The sequence below is a fragment of the Microtus pennsylvanicus genome, chromosome 7 (assembly GCF_037038515.1).
Source record: "Microtus pennsylvanicus isolate mMicPen1 chromosome 7, mMicPen1.hap1, whole genome shotgun sequence".
NCBI classification, from domain to species: domain Eukaryota; kingdom Metazoa; phylum Chordata; class Mammalia; order Rodentia; family Cricetidae; genus Microtus; species Microtus pennsylvanicus.
Window position 1 is genome coordinate 52,751,737 of NC_134585.1, and position 14,669 is coordinate 52,766,405.

Below are 14,669 nucleotides of genomic sequence, written 5' to 3' on the forward strand. Positions count from 1 at the left end.
TAAGACACTGACCTCTCAACCTTTACAAACCCATCACCCATGGTGCTTTGGGTGCAGCTCCAGGGGTCACTTTTTATATGGTATCCCTCAGGGCTGACTCCAGAGATGCCTCCTCCATAGCATACATACATTCAATGGCTCATATTGGAGCCTTCTGGACCGTCTGCTGAGGTGCTCACTTTAACTACCAGCACCTGACTAGCAGAGGGGGAAAGGATTCACTCCCCTTCTTCAAAACCCTTAACCAAGCCCAGTTTAACTTACTCTCTCGTTCCCCAAAGCAGAGCTGGTCATTGTTCCAGCCAGCCTGCGAGCTCTCTCTAGAAGCATTCTGTGCTGGGGACCAAGTACACTATTTTGTTTCCCAAATCAGTCTTGGCGATTCCAAGATTGAGGGGTGGGGAATGCCAGCCGTGGCGGTATATACTTGTAATCTCAGAACTCAGAGGGCTGAGGCAGGAGGAGCCTCAAGTTCCCGGCCAGCCCCAGCTACATAGGGAGACCATCTCCAAACAAAATAAAACAAACAACAAAAGAAAGAGGAACCTTTGCACGTTACACCAGGATACCAGGTGCAAACCATAACTGCCCCAGATAAGCAGAGCAGGTGGTTCCCCAATCTACGCTCCTTCTGTTTCCCCCTCTGGACCCAGCCCAGAGTGTTTCCCGTACGACATGTTGAAAAACACAGAATGTTTCAGCACTTGCTGGACATACTTCCCTTTTACCCATGGCACCAACTTCTGAAACTACCATTGTTTGAGAGTAACCTACTTTTCAGAGTCAAAGTTGTGGTTTCATTAATCTCCCTCAGGCTTCAAGTTAATTTCTCCAGTGGGCAAAGAAAACCCAGGTCACTGATATCTTTATCAGCTGGGAGCATGAGAAAATGGTGAGCAAAGAGCCTTCCATCTTGGAATGTGTCTAACGCATTGCTTACTGGGTCTTGTTTCTCGTTCTGGGCTTGGGGAAGATGTGGCCCTATAGAGCATGGTACATGTATCATGAGCTATCAGGAGGCAAATGGGGGAGATTACTTCCTTAAACACTGTGCACACTTTAAATCCACACTCAGATGGCCAAGACCACCTTGGTCAAGTCAGTGGAAGTAGTCCTTACTAATTCATAATTTCTCCAGGAACCTGCTGCTCAAGACCATCCCCCATGCCCTCTCCACGAATTGAAGCTGTAGCTGTTTCTCTCCACTGTCTCTGCAGCAAAGGTGGCTGGTGCTGCGAGCCCACATCACCGCCTAGCCCCTGCCACAGGAAAAGCCCGCCTGGTTCCCAGGCCCTCCTGGAGCACACTTCCCAACAGGAAACAGAAAATGATGAGGCAAAATTATATTCATGTGCTACATGAAAGCCCAGCAGGCATAAATATGGCAGGAAAGTCAGAATAAGTGCCTGGTTATGGTGTTAAAGATGGTGGTCGGGGTGGCTCTCAGTGACTTGTGATTTGAACCGGGAATAATTTAATATAAACTTTCCTGTGAACTTGTCAAACCAGACTTCTCAGTGGAGAGGCACCTCCAGATGCTGGAAGAGCAATGGGGAGATGCTGGAGGACCCCCTGGTTTCAGCATTCACAGACTCTCCACAGCCAAGCGCAGGGCACTGCCTGTCCACCAGGTTCAGCCTCAATGAAACCGGAAGAGACTTCAGAACCTTGTCCCGTGCCTTAGGCACCGGTGAGGAACTGTATAAAATGGGTTGCCCTGTCTAGTCAGCTGTTTGTTTTGATAGGAGCCCTCATGATCCTAACACATTTCCCCCGAGGAGATTTCTATTTCAGGCTAAAGGAAAGCTGGGCATATTGGAGCTCTTCAAATTACATCCTACGTAAGTGGACACTTCTCTGCTGACCCACAAAGCGTGGAGGACAGAGGCCAAACCCATCAGTAGTTAGAAACCAGTGTTCTGGGGCAGTGAGTCGTGTTCTCTGGTTTTGTTTGTGACTCGCATACAGACTAAGGACTTGAAGCTAGACCTCCCGTCATCCTGCGGCTGGAGTCTGTGGGACGATTCCCGCCACCGAGCCCATCAAAAATGACCAACTGAGAACAGTACCAGGAGATTCTTGGGAGTCTGGGGGGTGTCTTTAGGAGGTCAGAGCACATGCTTACAGGCTTCCTAGTCCTTGAAACATCTAAAGGGAAAGGGAACAAAGGAAATCCATGGGAAGGGTTCAGTATCAGGATTCTGGTCGACAAGGACAGCGGCTCCTGGCTCTTCCCATCAGCTGTCTTCACAGCTGTTTTTATTTTGCCAGATGTGCAGGAATTTGAATGCTGATTAGAACCTGAGCCTCGGTTTGAGGCTTCAAACAGGACTTGCCCTCCCTAATTAGGGGGTGCAACTCACCAGCTGCTCGGCAAGCAGCATGTGGTCCCCACTTGCCTGACTGCAAAGGCATCCAAGGACCCACCTCCCTGCCTGAGCCGAGGCTGTCAGGCCAGTGCCTCCTACTCCGCCATCCCAAGGGCCTAACGCAGGACCCCAGGGCTAGACCACCTCAGCTCCTCTGGCAGCACCTCCCCTTTCCTGCCTCAGATACCCCAAATACCAGAACGTTTCTGAACTTTCCTGTGTCCCTCCAACCTTTCCAGGAAGGAAGGTGGGTGAATAGCTGTATATTCTGTATACTATTCTATATGTTCCACAGAGGGAAAGGTCACTTTCTTCCCCTGGCACAGAGATAAAATACAAAGGTCAAGTTGAAACCAAAGTGCTCTGCAGTAGAGAGAAGTCTTCTCCTGGGACTTGAGAAGAACCTGCGGCAGGAACAAGCCTGGGAGAGAGAGCAGAACCCCAGAAAGGTGCAGAAATCTTCGCAGCATCTCGGAATCCACAGACTAGCTGGGCTTTGCTGCCTGACCAAAGTCCTGGGCACAGCTTCCTGGTACCCATCTTGGGCTACATTACGTAAGCAGCTAGGACAATCTGCACATGGGGTCGCCAGGCCAGAAGCAGGTGCACTAAGCTATGGTCCCTGCAGGACTGGCCTCCTGCTGTTTACTCTACGTCAGGTAACTCAGGCCTCTCACGGAGAGGGAGACATTTCGGGATACACCCCAGCCCTGCTCCTCAGCTGGTCTACAAGATGTCTCCACTCTTGATTTTCCCTCCGTCTCCCATCTTGGCCCAGGTTCTAATCCCTTCTGATAAAAAAAAATCAGGATATCAGCAACCTCTTTGAGATGTGAGGGGAGCTTGGAATGTTCAGGGTCTGAGAGGGCGCTGACAAAGAACACGGGTACTCCCGGCATTTCTAGATGCACGCCATCTATCCCAGTCAAAATTGAAACTGAGGCCATTGCCCTCCACTGGGCTATAGTCTGCGGTGAGTCAGATAAAGCAGGATGGCAGAGAAATCTGCCTCACCCTCCGCTGTCCCTCCCCACCATGGTCCTTTGCCTGCTGCACCTGGGCAGACTCCCATCAGGAGGTCCCTCTTTTTCTCCTCCTCCTCATTGCCTTGCCGTGGCCAGTCCTTGTAGTTTCTCTTCCTCTGCCTGCCCTCAGATCTCCCCACAACCCTCAGCCCTCCTCACTGGCCTCTTTCATTCTATCTTTATCCACAGTTGCTGACTTTCACTTCCGGGTATTCTCTGCTCCCTCCTCGCCTCCAAACCCCCGTTCCTGGGTGTTGGTAACAGGTCCCTTTCTTGCTCAAGTTCCATCCCAAGGCCACATGAGGTTGGTAAGAGCCAACCTTGGTTCAGAGGGAGATGAGGGGAAACCAGGAAGGTTCCTATGGTTACTGCAGTAGTGAGAAGCTGAACCAGCCTCGGACCAGGAATTCCCCATCGCCTCAAGGCCTTCCATCTGTAAACAGCACTAGAACTGTTGGAGAGGCAAGTCAAGAGTCAAGGTCACTGAATCGTGTGCCAGGGAGGGGTCACTTTCTCTCCACCAACATTTGAAAATAATGAAATTCCAATAAAGAACTAGTATATGTTTTTGAACTGTTATCTGATTCAAAATTTCACATTGAAAAATCCAGACAACTCCAGAAAGGGGGAGAAATGAGGATCCCAACATACTGTCCCACCAGACACCAACAGCTGCTTGCTGGTTTGCGGCACAATACTGGAACATAAGTAGATCAACGGGGGCACAAGGGGAGAAGGAGCAGAGTGATCCCCGGGAGGGAGGTAGGCTTCTGGCATGATGTAAGTGGGATTTTCTAGCTCTTGAGGGTGCTGCGACAGAGGAGGAGTTCAATATTATCCTCAGCTACCTAACAACTCCCTGTGGTAGATGAGATCCTCTCTCAAAACAGAAAATAAATATTTTTATTACTTTAAATATTTCAGGGTATGTGAACTGTACAAAGCAAGTGGTTTCACCATGACATTTCCATCCATATAATAGGGTTTGCTTTCATGCCCCCCACACCACGATTGCCATGTCCTTCCTCTCCACACCCCCCCCTTCCTTCCACAACCCTAGCCTGTTCTTCTTCGATACTAAGAGGTGGAAATCTAATATAAATTTGATACATATAGCCAATGTCAATTTGCGGTAATGGAGAAAACATGGAATTTGAGGGACAGATTAACATCCTCAGAAATGATAACTGTCTGGAGGGGAAAGGACTATATCCAGAGATGCACTGGAATGTCTCGGCACCACGCTAGGTGAAAAAAAATATGAACCCAATTAGAAAACTCAAAATTGATTTTAAAAAAAGAGGGAGATAATACTATTAAAGTTCTAAAAAGAAAGAAAGAGAGAGGGAGGGAGGGAGGGAGGGAGGGAGGGAGGGAGGGAGGGAGGGGAAGAGATCTCTCTAAGTCTCTAGAGGAATATCCAGATTATCAAAAACGGGTGATTTTAATACTGGGAAAATAAAAAAATTACTTATGTCAGCCCCCGAAAAACAACAACAATATTCAAAGCATTCTTAAGAAAGTTGTGTTTGTTTTGTTTTTAGTTTTTTGGGTTTTTGTTTGTTTATGTGCTTGGGCCAGGGTGGATGGGGGAACTATACCTGTGCATGCAGTACCTACAGAGACCAGAAGAGGGCACCAGACTCCCGTGGAGTTAGGTGGTTGTGAGCCCTGAAAGTGGGTGCTGGGAAGCTAGCTTGAGTCCTCTGGAAGGGCAGCTAGTGTTAATAACACCTAGACATCTCTCCAGACCAAAGGAGAGTATTTTTATGGACTAAATAAACATCAAATGGGAGGAACTGCTGTTGTCTCTTAACTCTTGATTAAGATTTAGAGGGTCTCTCTAGTAGATAATAGGGCAAAGATGAATAACACAATACAGAAACTAGCAAATGATAGGAATAGGTTATTTATGTAAAAAGTTCAGATTTCTTCCTAAAACATTTGAGAATATGTACAGCCTCAGTTATGGCATAAACAATATAAGATAAAGGGCTAGAAAGTGGCTCAGCAGTTAAGAATACGTACTACTGGGGCTGGAAGAGATGGCTCAGTGGTTAAGAGCACTGACTGTTTGATATAGGACGGTCTTCTGTCTATGTGTTACTTTCATTGGCCAAATAAAGAAACTGCCTTGGCCCTTTGATAGGCCAGCCTTTAGGTGGGTAGAGTAGACAGAACAAAATCAGGCAGAAGCCATGATTCTCTGACCCGAGATGGACACAGATTAGGATCTTTCCCAGTAAGCCACCACCTCGTGGTGCTACATAGATTACTAAATATGGGTTAAAGCAAGATGTGAGAATTAGCCAATAAGAGGCTGGAACTAATGGGCCAGGCAGTGTTTAAATGAATACAGTTTCCGTGTAATTATTCTGGGGCTAAGCTAGCCGTGCGGGAGCCGGGCGGGACGAAAAGCAGGCCTGCTTGCCTCATCACTATAACTGTTCTTCCACAGGTCCCGAATTCAACTCCCAGCAACCGCATGGTGTCTCACAACCATCTGTAATGAGATCTGGTGCTCTCTTCTGGGGTGCAGGTACGCATGCAGGCAGAACACCGTATACATAATAAATAAATAAATCTTTTTTAAAAAAGAATATGTACTGCTCTTTCAGAGGACCTGAGTTCAGTTCCCAGCACCCACCTTGGGCAGCTCACAACTGCCTGTGACTGCAGTTATAAGGATCTGAAGCCCTCTTCTGGCCTAAAGTCACCAGCACACGGTGTCACACAGCATACCTCTCCCATTGCACACACGGCGTACATACCTCTCTCATTGCTCACACGGCGTACATACCTCTCCCATTGCACACACGGCGTACATACTTCTCCCATTGCACACACGGCATACATACCTCTCCCATTGTACACATGGCTTACATACCTCTCCCATTGCACACACGGTGTACATACCTCTCCCATTGCACACACGGTGTACATACCTCTCCCATTGCACACACGGCGTACATACCTCTCCCATTGCACACACGATGTACATACCTCTCCCATTGCACACACGGCGTACATGCTTCTCCCATTGCACACACGGCGTACATACTTCTCCCATTGCACACACGGCGTACATACCTCTCCCATTGCACACACGGTGTACATACCTCTCCCATTGCACACACGGCGTACATACCTCTCCCATTGCACACACGATGTACATACCTCTCCCATTGCACACACGGTGTACATGCTTCTCCCATTGCACACACGGCGTACATACCTCTCCCATTGCACACACGGTGTACATACCTCTCCCATTGCACACACGGTGTACATACCTCTCCCATTGCACACACGGTGTACATACCTCTCCCATTGCACACACGGCGTACATACTTCTCCCATTGCTCACACGGTGTACATACCTCTCCCATTGCACACACACATAATTTTTTAAAAAATTTTAAATAATAATGAATGAAAATCTTCAATCAGAATGACAAGCCTGAAAGTTTGAACGCAAATACATTTCATTGTTGGGACTGCGGGGATTTATTTATACACTGCCAAGAGGAAACTCCATAAACCCTTATAGAGGCCAACTTCGTATCAACCAACTACTGAAGTGTGAGCCTATGCAGGGAGCGAGGGAACCAGGAGCTGAGGCAGCAGAGGCAGCTCGACAAATGGCTAGCATTCCTCTTCAAAGAACCATCCGTGCTCAGCTGAAAATGAGGGTGAAGAGCAGCTCCTGTCTCCAGCAGATCATGAAGCTCCATGTGAATGATGGGAGCCCTTGCCAGGAGCCACTCCCTCCGGCCCCTATCTCAAATATCGCCCTGAGCTTGGGGCTTCACACAATAGCCTCTGATGGACTGTAAGAAGGTAAATAGGAAAAAGCATGTGGTTAGCAATTTCCTCCTTGCTTGACACAAGCAGGTGACATGCAATGCACAGGTCCGAGGTTGGTGTCTTCCTGCAATTTACACATGCCTCGCAGTGGAAGCCTCAGAGGATTAACACTTAAGGTACCTGGTTCTTCCTTCTCTCTGGCGCTCACCCAACCCTCCAAGGCATTGCTTCCTGTCTCAGCTTTACTGAGAGCTTTCCTACCCTTTCCTCTAGACTCTACTTCATTCTTCATGCTTCGGGAAGGCACTCTGGGGAAGACCCTAACCTTGGGCTGCTTCAACCAAGAACCACGGTGACCCTCCAGTTCTCCAGTAACACTCTGGCCCAGCAATGCCATTTTCTGCACGTACCCTTGAGTGTATAGACAAAACAACCACGTGTGGATGTTCCTGGACATCTATTAATGGGAAATTGATCGAGAAAAACCATGGCACATCTTTCCAGTAAAATATTTTGAAAGTAGCTTAGGAGCTGGAGGCGCGATTCTGTGGTTAGGGACATTTGTGGTTTTTTTTTAATTTATTTATTTATTAAGGATTTCTGCCTCCTCCCCGCAACCGCCTCCCAGTTCCCTCCCCCTCCCCCGATCAAGTCACCCTCCCTCATCTGCTCGGAGCAATCAGGGTTCCCTGACCTGTGGGAAGCCCAAGGACCGCCCACCTCTATCCAGGTCTCCTAAGGTGAGCATCCAATAATCTGAAAAACAACATGGTTAGGGACATTTGTTGCTCTTACAGAGGGTTAGTATTTGGTTTTCCTCTCTCCCCCCTCCATCTCTCCATTTCTTCTTCTCTCCTCTCACAAATAAAAGTTTAAAGATATCCTGCAATATACTGTGGCAGACTTTCTTAAGAAAAGAAAGACTAAAGTACAAAAGTAAAGCATGTCTCAATTGTCTTGCAAATTCATAAGTAGATTCTGTATGGGAACAATGAGCAGCAAAGGCTCCCTGTGAGGTAAGGAATGGGGGGGGCTTTCAAGCTACACAGCCTCTGGATGTCTTGACATAATGGGGAAGAGAGGAAGGAGAGAGAGAGAGAGAGAGAGAGATCTAGTCAGGATAAATTTAAAGCAGCCCAGAGGAGAGAAACAGAACCATCACTTAAGTGGCTTAACCATAAAGGAAGTGGCTGGTGAGTAGGCCTGTCCCAAAGAGGACCACAGAGGCTGGTTAGGCAATGACAGCCTAATTAGGTGGGTGGTGGAAGGGTGTGCTGGCTTGGAAACTCCATTCCACAGTTTGGCACTCTGCACAAGATTGTAATATTTCAGCCACTCACTTCCTGTCCTGAGAACACCTAGGACCATGCTCATGAGGTCACACCTAGGACCATGCACAAGAGGTCACACCTAGGACCATGTACATGAGGTCACACCTAGGACCATGCACAAGAGGTCACACCTAGGACCATGTACATGAGGTCACACCTAGGACCATGTACATGAGGTCACACCTAGGACCACACACCTGAGGTCACACCTAGGACCATGTACATGAGGTCACACCTAGGACCACACACCTGAGGTCACACCTAGGACCATGTACATGAGGTCACACCTAGGACCATGCACATGAGGTCATACCTAGGACCATGTACATAAGGTCACACCTAGGACCATGTACATGAGGTCACACCTAGGACCATGTACATAAGGTCACACCTAGGACCATGTACATGAGGTCACACCTAGGACCATGTACATGAGGTCACACCTAGGACCATGTACATGAGGTCACACCTAGGACCACACACCTGAGGTCACACCTAGGACCATGCACATGAGGTCACACCTAAGACCATGTACATGAGATCACACCTAGGACCATGCTCATGAGGTCACACCTAGGACCATACACATGAGGTCACACCTAGGACCATACACGTGAGGTCACACCTAGGACCATACACATGAGGTCACACATAGGACCATGTGTATGAGGTCACACTTAGGACCACGTGTATGAGGTCATACTTAGGACCATGCACATGAGGTCCCAGAGTGACAATGAGTGGTCCTGCCTCCCTAACACAGGGCACTCCTCCCACTTAACTTCAAAGGTTCCTAAATCTGCCCTGAGACTGAGGATGGGAAGATGGAGCTTACATCCCTAAGGCCTTGTCTTCGTTCCTTCCTTCTATCCCACTCAACCTATTTTTCTCTCAGGCTCTCTAAGCCTGGGGACCTCTTCTCTTACCCTTTGCTACCTCTGCACTTCAGCTCAGCTCCCCACCGTCCTGCTTACTCCAGCAGCAAGTCCCTGATGCTTGGTCATCTGTAAAATGGAAGGATGGGATCTGATCCTCAGCATGGTCGTGAGAGACGGATGATACCCTGCAGGGTGACGGTGAGGCAGATCTCAATCTAGGGAGCTTTGCTGGAAGAGAGAGAGGGAAAGAGAGGAAGGGAAGGAGGAAGGAAGAAAGGAAGGGAAGGAGGAAAGGAGGGATGGAGGGAGGGAGACAGAGAGAGAGAGAGAGAGAGAGAGAGAGAGAGAGAGAGAGAGAGAGAGAACAACCCCCTCTCATCCCAGAGCCTTGCTTCCACTCAGGCAGACACGCTCCCACTCACAATCAAGCCATCAGGACCTTGTGATCTCCAGGGTTACCAGGGTCTGCTGGGAAAGAGGATGTGGAAGAGGCCTACTGGCCTTAACAGTCTCAGGCCAGACACAAAGCAGCATCCTGTCCCTGGACAGTAAGAATCAACCCTCAGGGAGGGGGCATAAACAATGTCCAACCCTCTTCATAAGGTTCCTGTGACTAATCAGAGTATGACCCCCACAGACTTCACCTTGAGAGCCCAGTGAGTTTGCAGAGCATGGGTGAAGTTGCTTCCTGGAGCAGGGGTGACCCAAAAGCAGCCACACTGGAAAGCTTCACCCAGCATGAATGATGGCTTCCCTGTGACCTCACAGACGGATGCTGCTTCCATTACCTCCAGCCTATATATTCTAATACCTTGAGCAGAGCCTCAGACCATACACACTTGGGGCAAATTTCATATACATGACTGAGGAGTGGCTGGAATCTCAGGTGAGGGTCCAATAGCGCTTCCTTCCCCGTCTTTCTAGGAGGGAACATCGGTAGTCAAGGAGTCTGTAGTGGTGTCTCATTTGTATTTTAATAAAGCTTGCCTGGGGATTGGGAAAGTAAAACAGCCACACTGATCTGCCTTACCGACCAGGCAGTGGTGACACACACCTTTCATCCCAGTAGCCACACTAGTTTGCCATAGAAACCAGGTGGTAGTGAGCATGCCCTTAATCCCAGAACTAGAGAGGATTATAAAACGGGAGGAGACAGCTCTCAGTCTCAGTCTCATTCTGAGATTCCTGGAAACAGGATCACCACTTTTAGAGTGAGGTTGAGGTAAGAGCCAGTGGCTGGCTACTTTGCTTTGGTCTTCGGGTTGAACCCCAATATCAGTCTCTGAGTTTTTACTAATCGTGTTTCACGAGTCCTGTGATGAGCCTTGGCAAGCATGCAAGTCTGGTCCAATGAAGACGAGAGTGGAGTTCTACAGCATGTCCTGAAACAGCCGATGACCCCACCTTTACTGCACAAGATCCTGGGAAATGGGAAGCGTTGCCCTGGCCTTCCACCTAACTCCCTGGGGTTCCATTAGCCCTTAACTACTGAGCTGCATGCCTTGCTACCCAGAAGATTTCTGCTCATCTGGACTGTTCCAAGGCTGGATGAAGTTGTGTAGTGTAAGGCAAGCGATGGCAAAGCCCCCAGAAGTCCCACACTAGTCCCCGGGCTATGTGTATTGCCCTGGACTCATGTCCTGCCACCTCCAGTTTGTCACATTGTCCCACGTGCAGAAGGCCACTGCTAAGATATCCTAAAAGGCTGGGTATGAGATCTCAGAGTCAGGTCAGTGGAAACAGCGGTGCTAGGAGCAGAGTAGGAAGCAGCTGGGATTCTTGGACCTCTGACCTCTGACTTCCTTGCCCAGAGTGGCTGTGATCACCTGACATTTCTGCAGGATCATGTGATCCATGCAGGACCGCCATACACCTAATCACATTCTCTGTTCTCCCCAAAGTACCAAGAGACTTCCATTAAGTGTGAACTCATAGTCTTTTGTGAGAATCCAGTTGCAGGATACTGTGAGGTTGAGGGAGGGAAGGCTTCTCGTTAGGATGTCCCTATCTCTGTTAAGACCAGTGTTCCATTAAAAGACCAACACAGCAGTGAAAATGGAAAAAAATAAAATAAAAACCTCGCAGGACTGAGTGTACGGTTCTGTCTGTGCAACACTTGCCATACAAGCGTGAGGCCCTGAGCTGGGATTCCCGAGCATCCGTGTAGAACGTTCAGCTCCCGTAAACCCAGTGCAGTGGAGGCAGACAGTAGACTTCCGGAACCTGCAGGCCAGCTAGCAATGCCAGATCAGCAAAGAGAACGAAGAGGAAAAGGAGAGAAATTCCTGTGCTGTGGGGATAAGATGGATGCTGAAGTAAATTCCGTTTCCTACTCCACCCCATCTCAGCTCAGGCCTCACATCCTCTCCTGCTTAAAATAGCCCGGGTGAGGGGAAAGGCAGGGTGGGGAAGACAGGCTCTCTCTCACTCACAGACCTGCAGCTGTTCACTGGCCCAGGATGGCCAGCTGCGAGGGGCTGCTTCCTCCCTGCCCACCACTCTGGAAGGGCAATGGTTTCTGTCACCACATGTGAAAGGGGTTCCCTCCCTCCACACCCCAGGTGATCCTCTTTGACCTCCTACAACCCAGACCACCCAGTCCCCGAAAGCCTCTAGGGACCCCCTTGCCCTTTCATTGCCGAGTGGAGCCGCTCCAGCCTCATCCCACAGGCATGTGGGAAATGCAGGTTCAGCCCTAAGATCCCGGGACTGGGGAGGTGGCCGATCTCCCCTAATGCTTGCCCTGTGTTTCTTTCTCTCCTCAGCATGGCACGTGAAGACAGCTTGGACTGAAACTGCCTCAAGGCAAAACAAACTGGGCCTAAAATGCAAGGCAAGGCCAGAGTCTCCACTAAAGCCTTGGGGAGGGGGCTGCAATGAGGGCAGGGGTGAGGAAGGAGGAGGGGGCGAGCTGGGGGGTTCTGGCATCCTGAATAGAGAGAAACAATTGTCTGGTACCTCGAGTTACCCATTGTGTGGTCATTTACTGCACTCATCAGTTCCTGGCATAGAAAAGAGTTCCATAAACGGTAGCAACCATGACTACCAAACTCACTACCGGATCTGACTTTCCTCTAACCCAAACTTCATTAAAAGTAATAATTACAGCAGGACTATCAACCTGTTTTGCTAAACTATTGGGACCATCTCCCATGTCTCACCCTTTGAAGCTTCTCAAAACAAAGCCAGAGACTCCTCTGCCATCCCACCAAGGCTGTGTGGGTGGACTGTGATGTCTTCACTCCATCCCCTTAGCAGCTAGTCTCCTGATGTAAGCCCCACCCCCGTAAAGCTCAGGTAACCGGGAATTTAGGACATGGCACAGGCTGACCTTAGACTCGAAATCCTCCTGCCTCAGCCTCTTAGAAGTCTTGTCTTTACAGATGCACTGGGCAATTTCTGGTGATTTCTGACTATGCGCTCACATCCATGAAACTAGGTATCCTCCCTGTCTCCTTGGCCATGCTGGTATCACCCTACTAATTCAATACACCCCCACTTTTACCACCCAGTGTTGACTCTGGCCCTGGGAATCCCCAGACAGGGAGGTAAAGGGCTGTTCCCTCTGTGGCTCCACAGGGATTGGGGCTGCAGTGACAACTCCGTTTCTGCTCTCTGAGGTGATACCTACTCAGCCCTTGGTGGCTTTGTTTGCAAATTAGGGTTAATGGCTCCTTCTGCCACAGGACCACCAGGAGCAAATGTGAGTTGAGTACTTGTCCAGAATCCTCTCTGCACTCTGCAATGGGTGTAAAGAAAACATCTTCCATGCAGTTTGGACTACTAAGTCCTTGTCATTACAAAGCATTGGAATCTTTTCTCAGAGTCACAATTTCATCTGAGACACTCAACAGCCCCATCAAGAAAGCAAACAGGGCATATCATCCCTATTGAAAGGAAAAGAACACCAAATCCTAGAAAAATTCAAATTTAACTGATATTTTTAAGTCTGTTCTGCAGATCAACTGTCAGTCCAGCTCAGTCACATTCTACTGTCTCATGACATCTCGGGGTATCTGCACCCCAATTGTAGATGAGGGCAAGTGGCTCCGAGAAGGGCAGAATCTTATACAAGGTTATTTGGCTGCTTGGCATCAACAATGGGATCTGAATCCAGCACTCTGACTCCCAAAGCAAGGTTCTTCTCATGACCCTCATATTCCAGAGCTTCAAGCCACATGTGAGAGAGTGGTTTAGATAAGAAGGGAGATAATTCTACTTCCAGTCAACTCTGTGAGGGCACTGTTCCCCATGGAACTTCCCTATCTGCCAAATGAACCTGCAAAACACTGGTTCCCATGGAGATGGGCAACCAACCAATCAATCAACACACTTGGCTCTTGGAGGTCTGGACCAAACTCCAACAAGGATGTAAAAGAGCCGTGTAAGCTGGAGAGAGCTTGGTGACTGAAAACTGTAGTTTCTATTAATCATTAATTTATTGGAAGATCAAGTATGAATGATTTCTGCTTCATAAGACAATAGGAGTCCACAACCTAAATCCATTTGATTGTCTTGTATTACTCACCCTGCTGCCATGACAAAAGGCATGGCAACAGCCACTTAAGGAAGGGAGGCTTTTGTCTGTCTCACAGTCTGACAGGCTACAGTCCACTGTGCCTGGGAAAGCATGGTGGCAGGTGAGGTGGACACATTGTATCCAGACTTGGTGGCAGGTGAGGTGGACACATTGTATCCAGACTTGGTAGCAGGTGAGGTGGACACATTGTATCCGGACTTGGGAAGCAGAGGGGTCTTAATATAGCGGTCAGAAAACTCCATCCCTTGGAACAACGATGCCCAAGTTCCAGGTGGGTCTTTCCCTCCTCAGCTTACCCTCTCTGGAAACACCCTCACAGACATGACTAGAGATGTGTTTCCCAGATAATTCTAAATCCAGCCAAATTGGCAACGAAGGCTGAGCATCAAAAATGTGGAACAAAGATCACCCAACCCTGAGTTTGGAACCGACCCCTATGCAGTTTCACTGGAAGACGCTTGCCTCCGTTCTCTTGCTGAGAAGTTTTTCTGCTGTGTTATTTTAGCTGCGAGGAGGCCCTGTACATTCGCGGGAGATACAAAAGATGGAAGCTCGCACTGGCATTCCATCTCAGCCACTTAGAACGGAGTGACTTTGAGCAAATTCTCTTTTTTTAATATTTTTATTTATTTATTAAAGATTTCTGTCTCTTTCCAGCCACCGCCTCCCATTTCCCTCCCCCTCCCCCAATCAAGTCCCCCTCCCTCGTCAGCCCAAAG